We start from the raw sequence: 7,378 nt of genomic DNA, 5'->3' as shown, positions 1-7,378 counted from the left end.
TTTTTCCCCCTTAGTATAAATTAGATGTAACATATGGTACCATACATACATGTATAATTCTAGGAAATGTCTTTTAAAATAGTTCAAGATTGAACACCTTCAAACAGACATAGAAATTAGTGTTGAAATACACAACATCTCAAAGCATTCATCAGATTTCTATTTCTGGTTCTGTCACTATGTTATACAAAACCCTGAAGTCTGTTGGACTTCCCAGATAGTTTCAACAGACTTCCCAGATGCCTACAGATTCAAAGGTCTGTAGCTCCTGTTGTGCCATTTAGACTTAGTTACCTTATGATGGACTTCAAAAAAAAAAAAATCAAATCTTTTAGTGTTTTCCTCACTACTTCCCCACTCGGTTGAACCCTTGAGATCCTTGTACTTTTACCTATAAGCTTATCCCAATACTCATCAGGTCCTATAAAAACCTGCTGTCTTTATAACTAACAAGAATCAGAGCCTGGTTAGTGTTAGACCATCTTATTTAGAGCTTGTTAGATGTTAGAATGTCTTATCCTCTTGCCTTTTGGCTACATCCCTAGGATCTGCCTAATCAAATCTTGATGTTCTACATGGCAGAACATAAGCTACCATGCTGATCCCAAATTAGACTTCCCAGGTTTTTAGTTCTACTTATAAATAGAAGTATCAGAGGAACATTTAACTTGCAGACAGATGAAGTCAACGAAATAGCAGTACTATTATTTGCTTAATTCAAGGATATCATAGAACCATTAGAGCAGTGGAAAAATATTTATGGATACCCAGATGGCCTGAAGAGCTATTTAATTTCTAGAGATAAAAAATTCACATTTATATTTTGTGTTCTTTTTTAAAAATTTTACTTGCCACCTGACAAGAGGAAAAAAATTACTCATCATTTAATATGGAAGTCATTAAAGTGTCATTAAAATGGAAACTCTTTAAAAGTAACTCAGATCTGCCACAGACTAATCTTTTGAAAGCTGCACATCTCTCTTTCCTCATCGAATCTCTGGCAGTCCTCTTGGAGGCACTCTTGTGGCATGCACAGTGATCTAAAAGGTACACTGACAAACTGCTAACCTTGGCACCCTTGATGTGCTAGCTCCTTTTAGGAATAATTTAAATATGCTCTGGGTTGCCCTTCTCACAAAGTATTATCCTTATGATAATATCCAAATTAACAAAGAAGTGTGTGGAGTAGACAGAAAACATGTATATTTCCATCCACCCTTCCATATACTACTGCTTAGTGTAGTGTTTACCTTAGCATATACATCGTAGTGTAATATATACCTGCGAGTATAGTATATACCTAAGTGTATAGAATAGTGCTAGGGTCAACCTCGTGGACATGTGACCTGCACTCAAAAGGGCCCCACATTGGACTTAATGTGCTGCTGCCCCTATCTTGAAATTCTTAATTTTTTATCGAGGGGCTCCCCATTTTCATTTTGCACTGGGCTTGCAAATTATGTAATCTGCCATGGATAGTGCAAGTATATTCTTCTAACTTTCTACACCTAAAACTCTTTCTAGCATATGTTTCTTCAATCTTTAAAAATAAATGCTTATATAATATCTCTGTTTTAAATATAAATAAGTAATACAGATATACATAGGGTCATACTATGTATACTACTCTTCAGCCTATTTTTAAATTAATATATTAGAGATGTTGCTCCCTGTTAGTTATCTCATACTTTGTGATAGCTGAAGAATGGTTTCTTGTATGGATAAACATTATTTAATCTCCTCCTGATGGATGCATCATGTCCCCTGTTCTTTGCTATAATAAAATATACATACATTTGTGCTCACTTACCCTACTATTTCCTTAGGGTACATTTCTAGAAATAAAATTCTGAGTCAAAGGGTATGAACATTTAAAATGTAATACATACTGTCTGATTGCTCCTTAAAAAGATTATACCAGACTATACCAGATTATACCAGACCACCAATCTGACAGAATGTGGTCCACTGGAGAAGGGAATGGCAAACCACTTCAGTATTCTTGCCTTGAGAACCCCATGAACAGTATGAAAAGGCAAAATGATAGGATACTAAAAGAGGAATTCCCCGGGTCATTAGGTGCCCAATATGCTACTGGAGATCAGTGGAGAAATAACTCCAGAAAGAATGAAGAGATGGAGCCAAAGCAAAAACAATACCCAGTTGTGGATGTGACTGGTGATAGAAGCAAGGTCCGATGCTGTAAGAGCAATATTGCATAGGAACCTGGAATGTCATGTCCATGAATCAAGGCAAATTGAAAGTGGTCAAACAGGAGATGGCAAGGGTGAAAGTCGATATTCTAGGAATCAGCGAACTAAAATGGACTGGAACGGGTGAATTTCACTCAGATGACCATTATATCTACTACTGCGGGCAGGAATCCCTTAGAAGAAATGGAGTAGCCATCATGGTCAACAAAAGAGTCCAATATGCAGTACTTGGATGCAGTCTCAAAATGACAGAATGATCTCTGTTAATCTCCAAGGCAAACCATTCAATATCACAGTAATCCAAGTCTATGCCCCAACCAGTAATGCTGAAGAAGCTGAGGTTGAACGGTTTTATGAAGACTACAAGATCTTTTAGAACTAACACCCAAAAGAGATGTCCTTTTCATTATAGGGGACTGGAATGCAAAAGTAGGAAGTCAAGAAACACCTGGAGTAACAGGGAAATTTGGCCTTGGAATGTGGAATGAAGCAGGGCAAAGATTAATAGAGTTTTGCCAAGAAAATGCACTAGTCATAGCAAACACCCTCTTCCAACAACACAAGAGAAGACTCTACACATGGACATCACCAGATGGTCAACACCAAAATCAGATTGATTATATTCTTTGCAGCCAAAGATGGAGAAGCTCTATACAGTCAACAAAAACAAGACCAGGAGCTGACTGTGGCTCAGATCATGAACTCCTTATTACCAAATTCAGACTCAAATTGAAGAAAGTAGGGAAAACCACTAGACCATTCAGGAGTCCCTTATGATTATATAGTGGAAGTGAGAAATAGATTTAAGGGACTAGATCTGATAGATAGAGTGCCTGATGAACTATGGAATGAGGTTCATGACATTGTACAGGAGACAGGGATCAAGACCATCCCCATGGAAAAGAAATGCAAAAAAGCAAAATGGCTGTCTCGAGAGGTCTTACAAATAGCTGTGAAAAGAAGAGAAGTGAAAAGCAAAGGAGAAAAGGAAAGATGTAAGTATCTGAATGCAGAGTTCCAAAGAATAGCAAGAAGAGATAAGAAAGCCTTCTTCAGCAATCAATGCAAAGAAATAGAGGAAAACAACAGAATGGGAAAGACTAGAGATCTCTTCAAGAAAATTAGGGATACCAAGGGAACATTTCATGCCAAGATGGGCTCGATAAAGGACAGAAATGGTCTGGACCTAACAGAAGCAGAAGGTATTAAGAAGAGGTGGCAAGAATACACAGAAGAACTGTACAAAAAAGATCTTCACGACCCAGATAATCATAATGATGTGATCACTCATCTAGAGCCAGACATCTTGGAATGTGAAGTCAAGTGGGCCTTAGAAAGCATCACTACGAACAAAGCTAGTGGAGTGATGGAATTCCCGTTGAGCTGTTTCAAATCCTAAAAGACGATGCTGTGAAAGTGCTGCACTCAATATGCCAGCAAATTTGGAAAACTCAGCAGTGGCCACAGGACTGGAAAAGGTCAGTTTTCATTCCAATCCCAAAGAAAGGCAATGCAAAAGAAGGCTCAAACTACCGCACAATTGCACACATTTCACATGCTAGTAAAGTAATGCTCAAAATTCTCCAAGCCAGGCTTGAGCAATACGTGAACCATGAACTTCCTGATGTTCAAGCTGGTTTTAGAAAAGGCAGAGGAACCAGAGATCCAATTGCCAACATCCGCTGGATCATGGAAAAAGCAAGAGAGTTCCAGAAAAACATCTATTTCTGCTTTATTGACTATGCCAAAGCCTTTGACTGTGTGTATCACAATAAACTGTGGAAAATTCTGAGAGAGATGGGAATACCAGATCACCTAACCTGTCTCTTGAGAAATCTGTATGCAGGTCAGGAAGCAACAGTTAGAACTGGACATGGAACAACAGACTGGTTCCAAATAGGAAAAGGAGTACGTCAAGGCTGTATATTGTCACCCTGCTTATTTAACTTCTATGCAGAGTACATCATGAGAAACGCTGGACTGGAAGAAACACAAGCTGAAATCAAGATTGCCAGGAGAAATATCAATAACCTCAGATATGCAGATGACACCACCCTTATGGCAGAAAGTGAAGAGGAGCTAAAAAGCCTCTTGATGAAAGTGAAAGGGGAGAGTGAAAAAGTTGGCTTAAAGCTCAACATTCAGAAAACGAAGATCATGGCATCTGGTCCCATCACTTCATGGGAAATAGATCGGGAAACAGTAGAAACAGTGTCAGACTGTTTTTTTTTTGGGGGGGGGGCTCCAAACTCACTGCAGATGGTGATTGCAGCCGTGAAGTCAAAAAATGCCTTCTCCTTGGAAGAAAAGTTATGACCAACCTAGATAGCATATTCAAAATCAGAGTCATTACTTTGTCTATTAAGGTCTGTCTAGTCAAGGCTATGGTTTTTCCTGTGGTCATGTATGGATGTGAGAGTTGGACTGTGAAGAAGGCTGAGCACTGAAGAATTGATGCTTCTGAACTGTGGTGTTGGAGAAGACTCTTGAGAGTCCCTTGGACTGCAAGGAGATCCAGCCAGTCCATTTTGAAGGAGATCAGCCCTGGGATTTCTTTGGAAGGAATGATGCTAAAGCTGAAGCTCCAGTACTTTGGCCACCTCATGCGAAGAGTTGACTCATTGGAAAAGACTCTAATGCTGGGAGGGATTGGGGGCAGGAGGAGAAGGGGACGACAGAGGATGAGATGGCTGGATGGCATCACCAACTCGATGGACGTGAGTCTGAGTGAACTCCGGGAGTTGGTGATGGACAGGGAGGCCTGGCGTGCTGCGATTCATAGGGTTGGAAAGAGTCGGAGACGACTGAGCGACTGAACTGAACTGAGCTGATACCAATCTAAATCCCACCAACAGATTACAAGCACTATTGCTGCCCCACTTGGTAACTGATCATAATAACTTCATCTCTGCCCATCTGATAGTACTTGCTATTTCTAATAGCCTTAGCCTGAGTTATTAGCTCTCTAGGATAACACTGATTCAACTAACATGGAATGGCAGTTTACTGACTCAAGCACCAGTGTGCCTATCAAAGTGAATACTTTCTTGGGGGTGATTTTACCCTGGAATTCCTAACCAAGATATCTGAGGCCCTCTAAGCTCCCAGCTTTTCTGTTAAAACAAGGCTTTTGTTTTCCATGTGTAATATTCATGCATACCATAAATGTTCAGAGAGCCCCTACCAACGTTAATCTTACTATCTCTCTGTTCTTAACCCCTAACCTTTAAAAATCTTATTTTGAAATAGTTTCAGACTTTGACTAAGTTGCAACAGAAGAGTACACAAAATTCCCATATAGTCTTCACCCAGAGTCCCCGAATGTTAACATTTTATCGCATTTACTTTCACTTCCTCTCTTTTATATGAACTGTTTGAGACTTAGATGCAGGCATGAAGCCCCTTTACCCCAAATGTTTTGTGTTCATTCTCTTATCTAATCACAGTGTGCTTATCTAAATCAGGAAAATTTGTGCAATATTGGTTTCTATAGACATTATTTAAATTTGATTAATTCCGTGGAGTCGGACACGACTGAGCGACTTCACTTTCACTTTTCACTTTCATGCATTGGAAAAGGAAATGGCAACCCACTCCAGTGTTCTTGCCTGGAGAATCCCAGGGACGGGGGAGCCTGGTGGGCTGCTGTCTTTGGGGTCGCACAGAGTCGGACATGACTGAAGCGATTTAGCAGCAGCAGCAGCAGCAGCAGCAGCAACACTTTATAGAAAAAGAGGAAAAGTTTTTTTTTTTTTCTGTTCCAGTGTTCAAACTAGGACCACACATTACATTTAGTTCCTCTACACACATACTTTTTGGGGTCATATTTTTCTAGATAAATCCTAGGTTAATGTAGAAAAATACTTTTTGGCAACTTGAATTCCAAAAACCTGGTTGGTTAGCCTTTTTTGTATTTACGTTTTAAAGCAAAGTTTTTTAAAAGGGGAAAACATGCAATCAAACAGGTTAAAGAAGTGGCGCACTTTGGCTGTAGATGATACAAATTGTCAGCAGTAAATCATATATACAAAACGATAACTTCAAAAGCCTTTTAGGAATGCTCTAGATTTTCAAGAAAAGTTTCTCCAGGGCTGTTCTAAAAAGACTGGCACTTGTGCTGAATTACCAGGTGTTGAGAAGCCCTATTTGATTATATACAAATAAAGTTATTTCCAAGTTCTAGAGAGCCTAGGGAGGAATAAAACCAAACAAATGTAATACGAAATGACTCAACACCAAAGTAAGGGCATTTGTATTCTTAGTAGGATGACATTGTGTGAGGTGTGTTGAGTGGGTAAATTAAACTATGGCTAGCCCATGAATTGGAGAAGAAAATGGCAACCCACTCCAGTACTCTTGCCTGGAAAATCCCATGGACGGAGGAGCCTGGTAGGCTACAGTCCCTGCCGTCTTGAAGAGTCAGACACAACCGAGCGACTTCACTTTCACTTTTCACTTTCAGGCATTGGAGAAGGAAATGGCAACCCTCTCCAGTGTTCTTGCCTGGAGAATCCCAGGGACAGAGAAGCCTGGTGGGCTGCTGTCTATGGGGTCGCACAGAGTTGGACATGACTGAAATGACTTAGCAGCAGCAGCAGAATCGGCCCATGAATGGGCTTCCCAGGTGGCACTAGCGGTAAAGAACCCGCCCACCAATGCAGGAAACATGAGATGCAGGTTGGGTCCCTGGGTCGGGAAGATCCCTTGGAGGAGGGCATAGCCATCCACGTCAGTATTCTTGCCTGGAGAATCCCATGGACAGAGGAGCCTGGGAGGCTACAGTCCTTGGGGTCACACAGAGTCGGGATACAACTGAAGTGACTTAGCACAGCACAGCGCACAGCTCATGAACAGGCTCCCTGTAGCACTGGGGACTTTGGATAGTTGTGACTGAATAACCTGAGTGCTTCTACAGCTTAAAGATGAATTCATAAGGAAGGAGCAGATAGATATTTTCCTTATTAAGCAAACATTTGAAAAGTGATCACTGTCAATGTGTTAACCACCTTGAATGAAAACTCATCCGGCTATTACTTTTTTCATCCTACAAATGGAGAAATGGAGGCATAGAAAGGTACAGCAATTTTCGTCCAAGGTCACAAAACTAGTAGGTGCCTAGGAAATTGAGGATCTCAAGGTAAAGCCAACAGGCTGACGTGGTGGTG

This window comes from Ovis aries, chromosome 1 (assembly GCF_016772045.2).
Source record: "Ovis aries strain OAR_USU_Benz2616 breed Rambouillet chromosome 1, ARS-UI_Ramb_v3.0, whole genome shotgun sequence".
Taxonomy (NCBI): Eukaryota; Metazoa; Chordata; class Mammalia; order Artiodactyla; family Bovidae; genus Ovis; species Ovis aries.
The sequence above is the reverse complement of the archived record's forward strand: the minus strand, read 5'-3'. Positions refer to the sequence as shown.